This window comes from Loxodonta africana, unplaced genomic scaffold (genome assembly GCF_030014295.1).
Source record: "Loxodonta africana isolate mLoxAfr1 unplaced genomic scaffold, mLoxAfr1.hap2 scaffold_490, whole genome shotgun sequence".
Taxonomy (NCBI): domain Eukaryota; kingdom Metazoa; phylum Chordata; class Mammalia; order Proboscidea; family Elephantidae; genus Loxodonta; species Loxodonta africana.
Window position 1 is genome coordinate 44409 of NW_026975208.1, and position 20743 is coordinate 65151.

At 37.4% G+C, this 20743-nt stretch overlaps 1 pseudogene; it reads left to right on the plus strand.

The window, feature by feature from the left end:
- Positions 1-335: 335 nt before the first annotated feature.
- On the plus strand, positions 336-3729 carry LOC135229749 (olfactory receptor 5V1-like; annotated as a pseudogene).
- The last annotated feature ends 17014 nt before the right edge of the window (positions 3730-20743 follow it).

Genomic DNA, 20743 nt, shown 5'->3' on the forward strand with positions numbered 1-20743 from the left:
GATACAGAGCCTTTTCCACCTGCTTTTCCCACTTGGTCGTCTTGTTTTTGTTTTACGGCACCATGGCTGTGGTGTACAAGACACCAGCATCAGGAAAAACACTCAATCTGAACAAGATTTTATCACTTCTCTACACAGTGCTCACACCCCCTCTTAATCCTTTAGTCTATAGTCTGAGAAACAAGGGCATTCAAATCACTCTGAAGAAACTATATTGTTCAGGAGGTAACTGGGACTAGAAAATAATGTGATGAGCGAGTTAGGGAAATGGGGTAGAAGTGTGGGCTTATGTGATTTCCATTAACACAATTTTTGAATAATCAACACTCAAGTAAATTCCATATATTGTGCTCTCTGACCTCTTGGAGGTGCACTACCATCTCTTTGTCGTCTTTGCTGCCACAAAACATTTCATCTTGGTGATAAATGTGGCCATTCTCCTTGCCATTGGGACTGAGAAAAAGCTGTACACACCCATGTATAATTTTGTTTGGCAAATTTGTCCCTCTTAGGCATTTTGTACCCATCAGCTACTATTGCCAAAATGCTCAAGAACCTCTTGAATGAGAAGCAAAGCTTTTCTTTTGTTGGGTGTGTTTTGCATCTCTTTTCCTTGGAGCCCTGGCATGTACTGAAGTCTTCCTTCTCACTGTCATGGCTTATGACCATTATGTGGTCATATGTTTCTCCATTTGTTACACCCTCATCATGAAAAATGGGTGCTGTTCCACTCCATGGCTGTGGCTTGGGCAGCAGATTTTCTGAATTCCCTTCTGCACACAGTGTTCATGTTCTGCCTGTCTTTCTGTAAGTCCGATTGGGTCAACCAATATTATTGTGACATCTTTCTTATGATGGCACTGTCCTGCTCTTCCACTTACGTGGCAGAAATATTTCTCTTAGTGGTAGGAGATGTCTTGGTCATGAGCACCTTCCTGATCACTGGTATGTCTTATATCTACATCTTATCCACCACCTTTAGAATACAGTCAATGGAAGGCAAGCACAAGGCCTTCTCCACTTGTGCTTCCTGCCTCCTTGTTGTTTGACTTTTCTATGATACAATGATATTTACGTACATCCACCCCTCTTCCAGTTACAACTTCCCAGCTGGAGACAGGTTCATCTCAATGCTATGTGGGGTCATTACTCCAGTGTTAAGCCCCATTATCTACAGGCTGAGAAACACTGAGTTGAAAGGAGCTCTCAGAAAGATTTTATGCCGTAAGATCTATTTAGGACAAACATGATTTTAAGACAATGTTACCCACTTAGACTGAATTTATAGGAAGGATTGGAAGAATTCATAGAAAGAATAATTTTCTATTGTTGTGCTGGGGATAGACAGGACATGGCTACATATATACAGAAATTTATAAGCACACACACATACATATATCTACATTTATGCCTATCTATACAACTATATCACTATCCACAGGGAATATAAAATTTATCATAAAAATAGACTTTTTTTTTTAAAAATTAGGAACTGTTAATAATTGCAGTGATGTAAGAGGTATAAACTGTGTGTATCTTAAGTAAATTTGAATCTATGGTCACATTCTATACCCATATCCATATCCATACACATAGCTATACTTTTACCCAAAATATCCATATCACATACATCATATATCACCTACGTGTGTGTATGTATATATACATGCATTAATTTTTTATTTCTGTAACTGTACCTGTATCTAACTTTCTAATTCAGCTTCCTTTCACTTTATTACCTTATTTACCTAAACATTTATCCTGATATGACTCCTTAGCTTGATCATTTTTCTCTTCTTGTTCAACTTTGGTTTCCACTTTATATTTCTGTGCTTTCTCACTTTCCTGTGACCACATCCATTTTCAGTTCCCCTTTCCATTCCAGGGAAGGGCTTACTTTTCAGTATTTCTAAAAATAGATATCTAATTTGGTTATTATATTACTACCATCTTAACATGTTTAAAACTACAAATATCATCTTCTGACACACACACATGTACCCACCAATCTTCTCATCAGCTACCTTATATTTTTCTTACTTTTATCAATTTTTTTTTTAAGCTACTCAGAGTAAAGTCACTTAGAGCTAAGCACTCCCATTTTGTGTGAATAAAGAGCTATGGTTTCTGACTGTGGATCACTCTCCATTCTCACTTCAGCCTCTTCCTGTTACCTGTAGGAATAGGAATATTCTCTCTCTGGCTACTGTTTATGTGATATACCATGTTAACTATGAAATAATGTATATTTTTATCAATCTTTTCCCCAATTCTTTTCACTCCACCTACTTCTCAAAAAATAGTCCCCAGTATAGGCATCACATTCGAGTATGTTCTGTTATCACAGGCAATATGTGGGACTCTCTTCATTTCTGATTCTCTGTTACACTCCGGCTTTCAATGTTATCTTTGGATTTCTATTAACTACATTTTTTCCTTCCTTTATGACTAAGCGATCACATCACTAATTAAATTTCTTGTATTATTCAATGATATCCTGTTCTTCCAATCTCTGGACTGTCATTGATCTTTAAGTCATTTTTCAAAATTTTAATATGTAATAGCCTTATGTTATGTGCCTTTGTTTCGTGATGTAGGGACTGTAAGTGCGTTCACATGTCATATTTTCAATAAAGTCCATTTCCCAAAATTCAGCAATGTCCCATTTTGTATTTTCTACAACATTTGATGCTTCCTTAAAAAGCTAGAAATAGAACTACCGTAAGATCCAGCAATCACACTCCTTGGAATACATCCTAGAGAGATAAGAACCTTCACATGAATGGATATATGCACATCCATGTTCATTGCAGCACTGTTTACAATAGCAAAAAGATGGAAACAACCAAAGACCCCATCAACAAATGAATGGATAAACAATTTATGGTATTTTCACACAATGGAATACTATGCAACAATAAAGAACAACAATGGATATTTTAAACATCTCATAATATGGAGGAATCTGGAAGGCATTATGCTGGGCAAAATTAGTCTGTCTCAAAAGAACAAATATTGTATGAGACGACTATTATAAGAACTCAAGAAAAGGTTTATCCACAGAAGAAAACATTCTTTGATGGTTACGAGGGTGGGGAAGGAGGAAGGGAGAGGTGTGCTCACTAATTAGATAGGAGAAAGGCAACACACAATACAGGGGTAGTCAGCCCAACTGGACTAAACCAAAAGCTAAGAAGTTTCCTAAATATGATAAAACACTTCAAGGGACAGAGTAGCAGGGGCACGGGTCTGGGGACTGTGGTTTCAGGGGACACCTAGGTCAACTGGCATACCAAAGTTTGTTAAGAAAATGTTCTACATCCCATATTGGTGAGTGGTATCTGGGGTCTTTAAAAGCTAGCAAGTGGCCATCTAAGATGCATCAATTAGCCTCAACCCATCGGGAGCAAAGGAGAATGAAGAACTCCAAAAACGCAAGGAAAATATGAATTCAAGAGAAAGAAAGAACCACATAAACCAGAGACTTCATCAGCCAGAGACCAGAAGAACTAGATAGTACCTGGCTACCACCAATGACTGCCCTGACAGGGAACACAACAGAGAATCTCTGATGGAGCAGGAAAAAAGTGGGATGTAGACCCCAAATTTTAGTAAAAAGACCAGACATAATGGTTTGACTGAGACTGGTGGGACCCCAGAGGTCATGGCCCCCAGAATCTCTGTTAGCCCAAAAATAAAAGCCAACTATTCAGACAAAGATTAGGCTGGGCTATTATATATATATATATATATATATAATGATAATGGTGAGGAGTGTGCTTCTTAGCTCAAGTAGACACATGAGACTATGTGGGCAGCTCCTGTCTGGAGACAAGATGAGAAGGCAGAGGGGGACAGAGGCTGGCTGAATGGACATGAGAAATACAGAGTGGAGAGAAGGAGTGTGTTGTCACATTTTAGGGACAGCTACTAGGGTCACATAATGATGTGTGTATAAGTTTTGTATGAGAAACTGACTTGAACTGTAACTTTCACTAAAGCACAATAAAAAAATATTCGCGTAAATTAATTCATCAAACTTGTAGATAGACAGATAAAATCTTTGACCATATCAAATAAATTCCCTTTTTAATGAATTTTTTAAACTTTGTCTTTTGTTGCATATCTCATATAGTACAACCCCCTAAGTGGCAATAATGAAGACACATCAGCAGATGCAAATTTATGTATCTTTCTCTATGGTATAAAAAGCAAAATTATATCAACTTGAACACTAGCTCAATTTAATATCAGTAAGTTACCTAAAGATCTTGAAAATTATTTTAAGCCTCTATACCTCAAAACATAATTACTGTTGAAATAAACTTGTTTAAATGGGCTATATTTTCACTCAAACCTTTACCATTTCATTTTAGGTAGGTCTCATTATGATTTTTATTTTTGGCTTTGAAGAATTCATCTACAATAGAGAGAACCTGTTTACAGTCATTTTGATGGTGAGCCACCCAATTCTGATAATTGCATTAGGACAACATCTTTCCTATTTTATTTTGTCTTGAAAAGTCTTCTCCTAGTTGGGAGGAATCCTTTAAAAGCTTTCCTGGTGCTTCAGGACCTCAAAGACAGGGAATGAGGACACTTGATCCTGTCTCACCCTCCCAAACTTTTATCTATGATCAGAGACAAGAATCGGCCATCTCAGTTAATTTATATATGTTTAAGTTGACCTAGTTATTTTGAAAGACAAAATATAAACACATTCTTTCCCATTTACTATTCTTCACTATTCTCTTTGTAAACAGTTTTACCTTTTCTGTATCATAGACTTTTATTTTACCCAGTAAATACTCAAACTGTTTAGTAATTTTGTAAATGAGTGCATTAATTCTTGGATATCCATTTTTCCCTCTAGTCTTGTCTTATGCCTCCCTTTTCTCATTCTAGAACTACTAATTTTATTTTAAGACAGAATTATCTTTTTTCTTAAATAAAACACATTTCATGTAATACCTAGCTTAAGTTGCTTAGGAATGTTTTGCTTTTAAGACATATATATATACTACAGGACATAAAAATCGCTGTAAAAACAAATTTATTTTCATTAATTCATGGAAATATTCAGAATACTAGATTTATATAAGTGCTTATTTATCACTAAACTGAACAAATAACATTTTCTAAAGGAATATTATAATCTAGTTTTTAATAATACCATCCAGAGGTAGGAAAATATTCTGTTTTCACAACCCCTTTTTTGCATGCTTTATAAGGTCCTTTAGAGAAGCAATGTACAGTAATTTGTCTCTTTTTAAAATAAGAAAAATTCCTTCTTTTTGTGTGTGTGTATATTTCAAATAGACCAGTTTATACAAAAATTTCTCAAAGTAGCTACTAAAAGTCCAAATACTAAGGTGGATGTAAGAAGCAGGCTTTCTTTGAAAAGAAAAGAATTGAAATTTTAGACAACCCCATGAAAAACATCAGCCATGGCCTTTAACCTAGTACAAGACAGAAACCTAGATACAAATGTTCTAGACAAGATGCAAGCTCTCAGAAAAAAAACAAAACTCACAAAAATTCACTTGTCTATGACTCCAGCTCAAAAACCAGGCTTATACAATACCGAACAAGACACACATATGGGGAACCTATTTTCCCGAAATGCATATAGCGAATTTTGGTAACATCAACATAAGTCAGTGGAAAAACAGGTTCTAGATAAAATTTGTTTACTTGCCAGAGCCTCAGATGGAGAGATCTCAGACCCTCTGAAAACCTCACTATCAAACAATAGTCCCTCAAAAGAGAAAAGTAAAGACAACACAAACAGAAACTCATTTATTCGAAGTAGAAGGAAAAAGACGGAGCAGATGGAAAACAATTTTTACTAAAGAAATCACTGAAATTTAAAATTACTTCCAGTATATTCAACTTATAGTGTTTTTAAATACAAATCCCAAACTAACATTCTGATAGGAGGAAATCCAAGCTCATTTATCAAGAATGTTAAGAAGAGGGTGAAACTTTGGTTTCATTCCTTCTGAATCATCAGAGAAGAAACTCTATCACAATTTTTTGCAATTTGGAGTGTGTACAAAGGAGAAAAGTAATACAGGAAAGTTGTTTGGTGTCTGTATTAGAACAGATTTTAAAAGATAATTCAGACAGAGGTTTATTGGCTGAATTTTGTTGTAAAGAAAGGGAGATCAGATCAGGTGTTATCAGTGGAATAAGAAAGCAAAGATGGATGCAAAGGAGTAGCAGCTGACAATGGCACAGAGGGAGTAAGGGATGAATTTTGACATTGCAATTCCTTAGTTTCCTTAATTTGGAAACGGTACCTTGCAGAGAAGCAATTTTACTGACTTGATGTCTTTTGGAGGCCTGTAGTTACCAATCAAAACAGGCATCTCATTGCAGCCTCATGATCCAGGAGAGTTTATTTTCTAATTTATTGTGCAGGAAAATTTGTTTATTTAGTTCAAAAGAGCCGCATAATGGCCAATGATCCTCTAGACTGTCTTTTTAAAGGCGTGCCAGCACTTAAAAACAGGCGAGTGCTTTGGCCAAAATGTTTGTGCATATAAGCAGCTGAGGCGCCTGAAGGTGGCCCTGCCGAGTCTTTAGAGCCAGCATTCCCTATCTCACAAAAAACGGTAAACTGCACATGCTGTCAAAATCTAAATGTGCACTCAAGCCTGAATGGCTGTTAAGAAAACGAATTCAAACTTAATGGGTTGAATCTTTGATTCTCCCAGAGTCTACTAGAGTCCTATCAGGGATTTCGTTGCAGGGTTGGGAGTGGGTTCTGCTTAGACAAATGTGGACCTTTCTTTTGTGAGTGTTTGCTTGAGTCCATCAGGAGGCCCAGTGCTCTGGCCTGTCTCACATCCAGCTTGTCCTGTCACAGGAGTCTTTAATTGTCTAGTGCATAGTGATTGCCCTACTGGCTGTTAAGTGGTTGTCCTGTACCCTTTGTTTTTGCAGCTTATTAGGCCTAGGAGTATAATGTTAACAGTCTCAAAAAACTCTATTTGGCAATGAACTCATCAAAATATTCAGTGTGAACTGAAAATGAAAGTATGCAAGAAAGGCCTCAGTTACTCTAGAAGATCATTGAAACACGGAAGAGTAGCTCTATTCAAGAGACTTTTTACCTGGGGCAACTCCCCAAAATCTGGGGAGAACAGAGATCACAAGAGGCTCCATTGTACCAGGACCCTGAAGACCACGCGGTCCCTGAGGCCACAGAAGATAACATCCCTTTGAATCCCATGTATCTGACACCAGAAAATGTCAAAAATAAGAAGTGTACTCTGTTAAAATAAAAGCAAAGAGATTTATTGGAGGATTGAGACAGTTCAAAGTGGGGAAACACATGATCCTGCAAAGTTAATGCAAGTGCTCCTGAGACTTGTGGGTGAACAGAAATGTTTATAACTTAGAATACAATAGATTAGCGATTGAGGATTTAGGGAAATTGAAAGATGATTGGCTTAACGGGTATATGTGAGCACTTTAGATTGGTTATTACTTTTTGAGGAACTGACAGTAAAAATCTTCTGACTGTCTATATGCTAAGAAGTTACTGGAAAAACCACAAAGATTTTAAAATCATTTGCTCTTTTTACATCTGAATGGAGTGTGATGGTCACACGGTCAATTTTATTTTCAACCACCATCTTCCTGGTACATCATGAGCAAACTCCTTCTCCTACAATCACATTCTTGACCACCACTCTTATTTACAAAGAGTAGCTAAACCACATTCTTAACCCCCACTCTTATTTGCTAAGAGTGGCTTGGGACAGAAGCCAGGCCAGTTAAACAAGATGATTGATGGGGGTCAGTGTCCCCTGGTTCTACCCAGCCAGAGGCCCAAGGCCGTATGCACACGAATGGGACAAAGTCAAGGTTACATTCTCAGGAATACAGAAGCAGGAGCTTGCAACAAAATGGAGTTTTGATTTATAACTTATGTCAGATATTATATTATGCCAAGTGCCTCAGTTTTAGAGGTTAACTAGCATACAACTTATCTTTATAAAACTGTCTATTACCTTTCAGCTTTACTCACTGTGGTGTTTTGGAACTGTTGTTTGAAAAATAAAACGCTAACCATGAAAGAAAATGTGGCTTGGAAATGAAAAGCAGAGCCTCCTGCTCTAACAGGTTGCTCCAGAAAAAAAAGGAGGGCTTAAAATGATTACTCTGGAAAAGGGGGAGGAGGCTTAACAACAACAATAACAACAACAACGAAACAAAGGAAAAATGTTTTAAAAAGTCAAGACTTAGAAGCTAATCAATGACGGATTCAATCCAGATCTTCACTCTTATAACCTGCAACTCTACTTGTTATGGCTCTGTTATAACAACAAAGCTTAATCCTCAAGGTTATAGAGAAACAAACAAACAAACAAACAAAAACCAGGGCATTCCTGTGGCACAGCAAAGGAATTAATTCAAACCCAACTCAAGCCCAGGGTTCTTAAACTATAAATCATTGCCATGGAAGAGGCCCCTAACCCTGACTATTCTAATTTGAAGGAGCTTTGGTGGCATAAGAGTCAAGCACTAGGCTACTAATTGAAAGGTTGTGATTCAAACCCACTCAGCAGCCCTGTGGGAGAAAGGCCTGATGATCTGCTCAGGAAAGAATGCAGCCTAGAATACTTATGGGTCAGTTCTACTCTGTCGTGTGGTGTTGCTATGACTCAAAAGTGTCTCAATGGCACTTAACAAGAAGAAAAAAAAATGCCAGGCCCTTTTTCCTAACAGATTTTATTCTGGAAGCTCCACTGAAACATGTCCACCACGGTGACCCTGCTAGTATTTGAAATACACAAGCAACAACAGTACAACAAACTGACCAATGGGTGGAGGCAATCTATTTCCAAAAATTAGCTAGTGAAAACTTTATGGATAGTGAGAAAATATTGCCCAATATAGTGCTCAAAGATGAGCCTCTGAGTTTGGAAGGCACTCAAAATATGACAGGGGAAGAGATGTCTCCCCAAAGTAGAGCCAAAATTAATGGTAAGGAGAGAGTAAAGCTTTTGGTACCTTCATTGTTGATGTGGCACAATCCAGAATGAGAAGTAAAAGATGCAAACATCCATTAGTAACCGGAACTTGAAATGCGGGAATTATGAATCAAGGAAAATTGGAAGTTGTAAAAAAATAAATAAATAAAACAGAATGCTTGAAGGTTAATATCCTAGGCATTTGTGAGCTGAAATGGGCTGGTATTGGCCATTTAGAATCTAACAATCTACTATGCAGAGAGTGACAAATTGAAGAGTAACAACATTGTATTCATCCTCAAAAAAGAACATTTTAAGATCTATCCTGACATCACCCATCAGTGATATGTTAATATCTGTATGCCTACAAGGAAGATGAGTAAATATGACTATTATTCAAATATACACACCAACCATTCATATCAAATATGGAGAATTTGGTGATTTTTACAAGCTTCTGTAGCCTAAAATTGATTGAATGTGCAGTCAAGGTACATTGAGGCATTGATAACTACTGGTGATTGGAATGCAAAAGTTGGAAACAAACAAGCAGGATCGGTAGTGGGAAAATAAGGCCTCGCTGATAGAAAGTATAGAATCCTGCAAGGCCAATGACTCCTTCATCAGAAACACTTTTTCTAGCAATGCAGTGGAAGACTCTACCTGAGGCTTTGCCAGATGGATCACACAGACATCAAATGCAGCGCATCTGTGAAAAGAGATGGTGGGTAATGTAAAAATCACAAGTGAAGACAAAGCCGGAGGCTGCCTGTGGGACAGACCGTCAGCTGCTCGTGGGCAAGTTCAAGGTGACGCTGAAGGAAATCAGCACAATCCGCAGAAGTTAAAGTGCAATCTTGAATACATCTAACCTGAATTTAGAGATCATATCAAGAACAGGGTTGATGTACTAAACACTAATGACTGAGAGAAGAGTTGTGGGATGACATCAACGAAATCATGTATGAAATCATACATGAGGAATATAAGAGGGCAACAAAACTATATAAGTAAATAAATAAAACAGGACAGTAGGAAAAGAACAAAATAGATGTCAGAAGAGACACTGAAATTTGTTCTTAAGTGCAGAGTATCTAAAACGAGCTGAAGAAATGATGAAGTAAAAGAGCCGAACAAAAGATTTCGAATGGCAGCCTGAAAAGACAAAGTAAAATATTACAATGAAATGTGCAAAGGCCTGGGGTTAGAAAACCAAAAAGAAAGAACAAGGTTAGCATTTCTCAAGCTGGAAGAGTTGAAGAGTAATTCAAGTCTGGGGTTGCAATACTTAAGGATTCTACTATGGGCAAAAGATTGAATGATGCAGGAAGCATCAAAGAAATAGAAGGAATACACAGAGTCATTGTACCCAAAATAATTGGACGATTTTTAAACATTCCAGAAGGTACCATACGATCCACAAATGCTTTTAGTAAAGGAAGGAGGTCAAGCTTATTAAGTGCACTGGTGAAAAACAAAGCTTCAGGAATTGCTGTAACACCAGGTGAGATGCTTCAACAAAGGCTGCTACTCTGAAAGTGCTTATTTGTCTATGTCAATAAATTTGGAAAATGGCTACCTGGCCAACCAATTGGAAGAGACCCATATTTATGCTAACTGCAATGAAAGACAATAAAAAAGAATGTGACAATTATCAAACAATATCATTACTATCATATGCTAGCAAAATTTTACTGATGATAATGTTTAAAAAAGCTGCATCATACATTGACAGGAAGCTTCCAAACTTCAAGACAGATTAAGAAGAGAATGTGGAGTGATAATATCATCGTTGGTGCCAAATGAATCTTGGCTGAAAGCAGAGAATGCCAGAATATGTTTAGCTATGTGTTATTGACTACACAGATCAGAACAAATTACAGATAACATCACAATGGATGGAAATTGCAGAGAATTTACCTGTGCTCATGCAGAATCTGCACATAGACCAAGAGGCGGTCTTTGAAACAGAACAAGGGGATACTACTTATTACAAAACTGGAAAAGGTGTGTGGCAGGTTTGTATCCTTTCACCTAATTCATTTAACCTGCATGCTGAATAAGTAACCCAAGAAGCTGGAATATATGAAGATGAATGCAGCACCAGGACTGGAGATTCATTAACAACATACAATGTGGAGTGACACAACCTTGCTTGCCTAAAATGAAGATGACTCAAAGCACTTAAGGATGAAGGTCAAAGATTATAGCCTTCAGTGTGGTTTACACCTGAATATAAAGAAAGTGAAAATCTTCACTACTGGGCCAATAAACATTAATGATAGAAGATGAAGAAACTGAAGTTTTCAAGGATTTCATTCTACTTGTATCAATAATAAATGCCTTTTGAAGCAGCAGTCAAGAAATCAAACAATGTATCTCATTGGACAAATCTGCAGCAAAAGACCTACTTAAAATTTTAAAAAGCAAAGATGTCACTATGAGCCAAGCCATGACCTTTTCAATTGCCCCATACACATGGGAAAGCTGGACAATGAACTGACACATTCATATTGTGGTGTTGGCAAGGAATATTTAGTATACCATAGACTTCCAGAAGAACAAATTCATCTTAGAGGAAGTACAAACAGAACACTCCTTATAAGTGTTTGGCAAGACTTTGTCTCACTTTCTTTGGACAGGTCATCAGGAGGGGCCAATTGCTAAAAAAGGACATCACGCTTTGTAAAGTAGAAGGTCACCAAAAATGAATTGACACGATGACTTCAAAAATGGGCTCAAATATATCAACATTAGTGAGGCGCTGGACCTGGCAAGTTTTGTTCTGATATACATGAGGTTGCTATAAGTCAGAGCCTACTTGATGGAAGTTAAAAACAGAAGAAAAAATTATAAATATAAACAAAATAGAGCGAAAGCCCCCCCATCGTATATTCAGTGACATAGTATATTCAGTGGATACAAGGGGAGAAAATATGAATAAATAAATGAATACACATATACATATATGTGTATTATATATATACACATATACACACATATATTATTAAATTTAAGTAGAGGCTTAAAATTTGACCCAGCTGGAAACCCAAAATTCTTTAAGTAATTTAGACAGCAAAAGATAAAAAAGGTAGTGATTTGCTTTTTTCACCTTTCCTAAATGAGTTCTACCTTAACTTTTATGTCTACGGAAATATACCAACTGGCAACCTTCATGAAATTAATCAATATTGGGGCTGTAATTACAGTTTTAGTAAAGGGGTAATTATCCCCACTATTTCTCCATTTAACAACTCACATCATGCCTATTATTAAACCTGGCAGGGATAACTGGCACCTCATGGTGGATTACTGAAGACTTAATGCTGTGGCCCAATATCCAATACCTATTATTAAAATTATTGCCTCTACCCAATCATAAGCCAGTAAATATTTCTCTATTATACATTTGACTAATATGTTCTATTCAGTGTCTATTCCAAAAGCCTCTCAACCACAGTTTGCCTGTTAATAACCTCTGAAGGGACACAATACTCCTTTGCTGCACCACCATGGGATACCTCAGCAGCCTTACTTTACACACAGTTTTTACAGGCAAGATCTAAGCTGTACCCACCTTTCTCAAAGAGCATAATTTTGAGGAGATTTAATACACTAATTAAGAACATGCAAGTCCAACATCTTTTAGTGTATTAGGGTTCTAAAGGCAACATATTCCTCATTTACAAATTTTACTGAATTTCACTGCTGCTGCTATTTACAAAGCAGCCCTCCATGAATGGGGCCCCTTCAACAAAAGGCTCTAGAAGCTGTCCATACTGAAATCAATAGGCATTCCACATAGTGCCCTCAGAGATTCCTTTACTGTAAAGCTTTAGGAACCTCATCTCATAACTCTTGGAGTCTCTGGACCACCTATGATGGCCATAAATTGCCTGCGGACTTCTGGTGAAGAATCCACCCTTCTAAGCCCTGTGCCATGCACCATTAGTGCCATAATTGCTGACAGCATACTGTGCTCTCTTGGAAATAGAGGCGTTTACAGAGCCTGTGACCAGCCTGGTCATTACGTGTTATACCCAGAAAGCAGCATGCCACAAGTTCGGCCTGGCTACTGAGGTTTCCTCCTTGATACAGGGTGGAGGCAAACCTGAGCTCTCTGGCATATTCTACCTGCAGAAGGGGTTGGCATTCCTGTACTCAGTCACTTTCTAGATATCTTATTGTTGGAGAAGGTCACCCTCCCTCCAGGCCCTTGGCTACCAGGTGTGCCTCTTCAGATTAATTGAACAGAAATGAGAGCTTGTAAACTATACATTTGATACTGTCCACATCACAAAAGTGATGGATATCGGTGGACTTCTGATACTTTCCATCTCTTAATCACATGTCAGCACAATTGGCCAGACATCAGACAGTCATCTTAGTACTGGATGCCCTGGCTGACAAGTGGACTTACCTACACATTTTTTTTTTTTTTTACAAACTCTTAGGAAATAGCCTTGGAGTTGTTTCTTACAGGGTAAAATCCCTGGGTATGTCTTGCATCATAGATAGTCAAAATATAAATCAAGGTCACACATGTATCATTATATATGTTAAGGCTGTAATATAAAGCTCCTATCCTTCCACATTCCAGACATTACTGAGAGTGACTCCGGCACACTTCACTTTCCAATGCTGGGATCTTGAAAAAGGTATTCAATGGAACTTTCCTCTCTTCCTGAGAGACCTAATGTTCTCCTCAACAGCTCCTATGTGAGTTATAAAATAGGCATAAGATTCCTAAATGGCTCCCCTTCTTGCCCCAGACCTCAATCTGTCTTGATTCAAGGCCTTTTGGCTGACTCAGACTTCCTACCAACATAAAAAACAAGCAAAAAAACCTTCTCACCACCTCTTCTTATATTTAAAAGGGAATATGTCTCACTTCTATATGTACAAAAAAAACATTATATATGAGGCCCTGTAACACTCCAACTGGTTTATGAATGTGACCAGAACATTCCTCCGTTGTGGATCAAAGCCCCAAGCTGAAGCTGACAAAAAACAGAGACAGCTTTTCCCATTTCAAACCTGATGACCCTAAAAATGTAAAAGAGACCTGAAGCACTAGCAGCCTCAGGGTCCAGTGTAGAAACATCTTCGATCAGGCAATTAAAATTCTTCAACACATTCCCAGTGGATAGCCACTTGGGAAAGCTATACTTTTTCTGGGTGTCCCCTCACACCACCTCCAATGACACTGCTTTAGATGACCTAGTCACAGTCCAAGATTTCGTTGTTGGAGATGACATCACCATGAACACTCTCATCATTTATGGCTCTGGACATTAGGGACTTCGAAATACACTGGCCCTTTTCCTGGTCAACCTCTCCTACACCTGACAGGCAGTCTTGTGATCTCTACTACACACAGGAGACCCAACTAAACTACAACTGTCTTAAATAGTTGGGTAACCCAATGCCTTTCACAGTTAACAACACAGACGACCAGTGTCTCACATCCATACTAATGATGCCCAGCCATCAAAGGGTTGATTGCCATAAGACCAGTTTACAGTCTACATAATTTGCTGCCTTGGCATCCATTAATTTCTCCTAGTTGCCCTTTCACTCACTGTCTGATATGACCATTCTTGCTTGTTACACAGTCTCTCAGAAGCTGTAGTCTCTAACTTTTCCTACTGGCCATGACTATTAGGTTTCCCATGATAAAATTACTATCTGGGTTACTATCTTGTAACCCAGTCTCTCAAAGGCAATAGTTAATCCTTGCCCCTCTTGGCCATGTCTTACATGATTACCTGTGATAAAAATTTCTCCTTTTTCCTGTGCTAACAAACTAGAAACTTTTAAACTGACTGTCTTAGTTATCTAGTGCTGTTATAACAGAAATACAAATGGATGGTTTTCACGAACAGAAATTTATTCTCTCACGGTTTAGGAGGCTAGAAGTTTGAATTCAGGGTACCAGCTCCAGGGAAGACTTTCTCTCTCTTTCGGCTCTGGGGCAAGGTCTTTGTCATCAATCTTCTACTGGTCTAGGAGCTTCTTACCACAGGGACCCCAGGTCCAAAGTATTTGCTCTGCTCCTGGCTCTTCTTGCTTAGTGGTAGTGAGGTCCCTCTCTCTCTCTGCTTGCTTCTCTCTTTTATACCTCAAACAAGATTAACTGAAGATACAGTCTAATTCTGTAGATTGTGTCCTCCCTCATTAACATTACTGCCTCTAATCCTACCTCATTAATAACATAAAGGTTTGGAGTTACAACACCTAGGATAATTATATCAGATTATAAAATGGAGGACAAAACACAATACTGAAATCATGGCCTAGCCAAGATGACACATAATTTTGGGGGACTCAATTCAATCCACAATACTGACAATATGTCTTCAGTGTGCTAATCCTGAGACCCTACTCTGCTTGCCATACAGAAGCCCTCTCCTATTGTTTGAACTATTTGTTACCTTTTCCCAGATGCAACACCCTGTATGGCCCTGTGTCAAGGTGCTGTGGTCTCCTTTCTCGGAGTGGTGAGTACTAAATTATTTTTATTTTATGGCCTTCCTGCATGAATTGCACTTTCATACTCTTCACCTGAAAGACCGTCCAAGACATGCACAGATTCCTTTGGTCATACTGAAGAGATCTCACTTCATAGGACTTTTCAGTATCTCTAATACATGAGGTATTGATCATTGAGTTAAGATAGGTAACAGAATTTTGTTCTCAACAATATATTATCTAAACAAATATTGCTCAAGTTAACACTAAAATTCTCTTTTGAAAAAATATCAACTTTTTATGATTTAATCTAAAGTTTTATTTAATCTTTTTTTTTAAAGTAAGCCACTAGCTTACCTTTATTAATATCGATCAAAAAGGCAAAGGATTGTGCTAGATTTTAAATCGTGAGCTTGAGGAATTTGAAAAAAATATAATCCAATTGCCAAGGTTATATTGATTCCACTTTTTATACCCCATTAATTCCACAAAATCTTACTAATGTTTAGTTTCCTTCATATTAGGCATATAGGAGCCCTGGTTGTACAGTGGTTAAGCAGCTGATCTGCTAACCAAAAGTTCAGTGGTTCGAAGCCACCAGTCACTCCATGGGAGAAATTTGGCAGTCTGCTTCCATAAAAATCTACAGCCTTGGAAACACTGTGGGGAGGCAGTTCAATCCTGTCCTACCCTGCTGCCATTGAGTTGATTCCTACACAAAAAGACCCTCTAGGACAGAGTAGAAGAGCCGTATAAGGTTTCCAAGGAGTGGTTGGTGGAGTCAAACTGCTGACTTTTTAATCAGCAGCCAAGCTCTTAACCATTGCAAAACCGGGAATCCATTCTGTCCTACAGGGTTTCTACGAGTCAGAGTCAACTTAACAGCAATGGGTTTGGTATTGGTATATTGTGGCTGTAAATTTGTTCTTTTCTTGTTCACTTTGTTTCTTCTCTCACTCCCTCCCTTAGTCCCTATTGCTCTCTCACTCATGCTTTCCTCCCTTTTTACTTCCCCCTTTTTCTTTCCTTCTCGTACTTTGTCTTTTTGTTCTTCTTTAGATACAAATGAACTATTTTTTTTCTGTTGAACGAATACCAGCAGTCGTGAAGATAGCACAGCACAAGAAACAATCAACTCTGTTATGCATAAGGTGACTGTGAGTCACAGTCGAGCCAATGGAAAATAACAACAAACATTTACCAAATTAATTCAAAGTCTTTAGAATATTTTTGTGTTGCTTGGACGGGATTCAATTTCCTTTTAAAATTTTTGCAATATTTTTTCTGATACCCCAAAAATATTACCATAACTTGTACTAACTTCTTTATGGTGTTCCTGTCTAGCTGTCAATCCTGAAATTTTCTTTCTTCCTCTAATAAAATATATAGGAAATGAACTTTATGACTATCCCATAAAAAAATGTATTTTGTCCATGTACTTGATTTTAATTGGGTATTCAATTTTAGATTAAAAAAAAAGCCTCCCTTTAGGAAGTTTCATGGCACTGCTTGATTATCTTCTTGAATTCTATGCCTATGATGAGAACTTGGATGGCAGTCCGGTGTACCTTCATTTGTACCTGACATCTCTTCCCTCTAGAAGCTCTTATTTTCTTTTATTCCTACTTAGAATTTTTTGTTTTTCAGGTGTTTCCTTTTCTGTAATATCAAGTTCTTTTATGTACAGCAAACATCTTCTAAAAATTTCTGGGAATTTCTGTGAAGAATTATGTTTCTGTTTTACTGTTCTCAAGTTGCAGTTTGCTCTGCAAATGTCTTCTTTCTTCCTACAGTCAGGTGTTTTGTTCAAGTAGCTTGAGTTTTATCTTCTGTGCATTTTTTTTCCCTGTAGCTTTTGTGGTTTTAATTCATATTTAAGAATGTAGGGCTGTGTTGCTTTTTCTAAGCACACACTGTGTATCTCTTGACCATGAGGGAAGAAGAGTTTGTTTTCTTTTGTTTTGTTTTTGTTTGGTCCAATTTTCTCTGAAATTCTTTATGGACGGAATTTCAAGATGAGCTTTCAGTGAAAAGTTCTATGGATTGAGAGGAATTCAAGAGCCTCCACGTAGATTTTTGGGTTGCTTTATTTTGCAGCCATATTTGGTAAATTCAAGAGAAAGTAGGGGAGGATTGATGTGGGAAACTAAATGCTGATCTGTCTGCAGATTTTTTTTTAAGTCAACTTTTCTTGTTGAAGACCGTTCTTACTTCTATCTGCTGCTGTTGTACTAGCCTCCTCTAAGTCTAAAACTTTTCTGAGGCGGTCCACAACATCCCCCTCAAAAGTATTCACTCTCCTTTGCTACAATAACTGCACAGTAGTTATGTACTTCTGCTCCCACAATTTTCCTTATTCATCAACAGCTTACATTATGTTCTTTTTTTAGCACTTTGAAGAAATCTTTTTAATTGTACTTTAATGAAAGTTTACAGCTCAGGTCAGTTTCTCACACAAAAACTTATACGAACATTGTTATCTGATCCTAGTTGCTCTTCCTACACTATGACAGCACACTCCTTTTCTCCACTCTGTATTTCCTATGTCCATTCAATCAGCTCCTGTCCCTCTCTGCCTTCTCATCTTGCCTCCAGATAGGAGCTGCCCATTTGATCTCATGTGTCTACTTGGGCCAAGAAACACACTCCTCGTCAGTATCATTTTGTGTCTTATAGTCCAGTCTAATCTTTGTCTGAAGAGTTGGCTTCGGGAATGGTTTTAGTTTTGGGCTAACAGAAAGTCTGGGGGCCACGACATCTGGGGTACCTTGAGTCTCAGTCAGACCATTCATTAAGTCTGGTCTTTTTACTAGAATTCGAAGTCTGTATCCCAGTTTTCTCCTGATCCATCAGGAATCCTCTGTTGTGTTCCCTGTCAGGGCAGTCATTTGTGGTAGCTGGGCGCCATCTAGTTCTTCTGGCCTTAGACTGATGGAGTCTCTGGTTTATGTGGCCCTTTCTTTCTCTTGGGCTATTATCTTCCTTGTGCCTTTGGTGTTCTTCATTCTCCTTTCCTCCAGGTGGGTTGAAACCAATTGATGTGTCTTAGATGGCCACTTGCTAGCTTTTTAAACCCCAGATGCCAATCACCAAAGTGGGATGCAGAACATTTTCTAAACACACTTTGCTATGCCAATTGACCTAGATGTCCTCTGAAACCAGGGTACCCAGCTCCCACCCCCACCACTCTTACATTTTGTTCTTACTCAGTATACACTTGTCCTCTCATTGTGTACATTGTTATGATGACTATAAATTAGTATTTACGTATTGTAATATCAGAAAGGATGACTAAGGCTTTTGTCAAACTGTCATACTAAAGTAGAACTTACGTAGACATATATTGTTAATGTGTTTCTTCATTTCTCAACATCATTTATTTCTAATTCTAAAATTCTATTCCTCAATTCCCCTCTAACGAGATTTTTAATGATTTTCCACTGGATTTTCTATCACTAATTAATCAATAACTTTTTGATTTTTCGTTGAGGTGCCTGGAACTAAACTGTGCAATAATTTAGAGAGGCGTGCCCTTGAGAAATATTTTATCCTTCAAAATAGGTTTTTATGCAGTTAATAGTCTTTTATCTTTTGTATGTTTACTTTTTACCAAAATAAGATCAGACGGGGAGAACAACTAAGAAAGAAGAGGAGGAGAAGTGAAGAGAAATTGGAGAAGAAGTAGGAAAAGGGGAAAATAGGAGAAAGAGAAGAAAAATAAAGAAACAAAAGGAGGTGGAGGAATAAGTGATTAAAAAAATGATTAGAGAAGAATAAATGTAGCTTTTGGCAAAGTACTCAACTCTATCGAATATTTCAAAGCCCAAATGATCCTTTTGTCAGTTTTGCTGCCTTTCCCTAAAAAATCATGTAGATGGTAAACATTTATGCAGTTTTCTCAACATGAATTCTCTTGGTAAATTAAAATTCAGGTGAGATTCTCCCACCAGAATTTATTTTTAAAAGTTCATGTATCCTGGGAGTTCTGGGGGTAAAGCTTATGACTATAAAATACAAACACAGAAATAAAAAAAAAACTGTATACTGGGTTTAATATAATCAGAAGTTCATGTTCTGAATGTTGCATTCTTGAGACATTCTAATTTCAATACTGACTTTTGGATAATTATGTAAAAATGAATGCCAACCAATGCAGAATTCAGGTAATCACTCTTTGGCATAAATGAAGTTGCAGTTTAAACATAAAAGTGGATTTTTTTTTTTAATATTGATTATGTGTTCTTAATGTCATGAAAAGAAATAAAATATTGAGGCTTTCAGATTCTGCAAAATGCAAGGAAGTTATGCAGGTTTCTTGTAAATAACCAAGTTTAAGGAGAAAGCTAATTTTCTCTTAGTTACTTCCTCAGTGGGAGCTCGAGACTTCAATTACCCATGACCAGAGAAGTACTTGCTTCATCTTTGGCTACACATAAAAAGTAAGTATTAAAACTATAGATTCAAAGATGATTAAAAAACACAGCAGGCGAAAGCAGAGATAGACCACCTCGATGAGATGAAAATACTGCTTGACATTCTGAGCTCAGTTTCTGTTTACATTATCTGATTTATTCACTCTTTACTCTCAGTTCCAAGTGCTACCTTCCTTTTTCATTTCTCAATAATCCATTCCTATTTTCCAATAAAGAATTTTTTAGGTTTCTAGAATTTGGATGAATAATATTTACAGTGCAGCACATTGCGTTAATTTTCCATAAGTTATATCCTGCTCTCTATCATTCAAGTGTTTGTAAATTTGTAAACTTAGGCAGCATCATTGTAAAAAAAAAAAAAAAAGTGTGTGATAACTGAAAGTCTACTGAAAAGCAAATTTCTTCTCAGATGAAGGCCCTAGCTATGTGCAATATCTTGAATCTTTTCGTACGCACACCTTTGTTGAGACAGAGAATTCCAACTGCGAATAAGAAGCTTTTTTCCTAATGCCCCAGTGGGATGTTAAGGCATAAGGAAGGAAACAAAATAGGCCAAAGATGTGAGAAAGCCCAAGTCAAATATTCTCATTTTGTAACTTTGTCAGGACAGGCTTTGGACCTGATCCTATCGTTGTTTCCGTGAGCATTATCCTTATTCTAGCTATTTTGTTTTCATTTGCATCTTTTAAGGGAGAGGAATGGAAGAGAAAGCTGCAAATACAGAGCATGAGAGACAAACAAGAGATTCACTGATAAGCAGGATTAAAAGTTAAATCACCAAAGCTTATATATACTCATTTTTTTAGCCCTCACTCCAAACTGACCTGGCTTCTAGGCATTTTTCACATGTAGCAT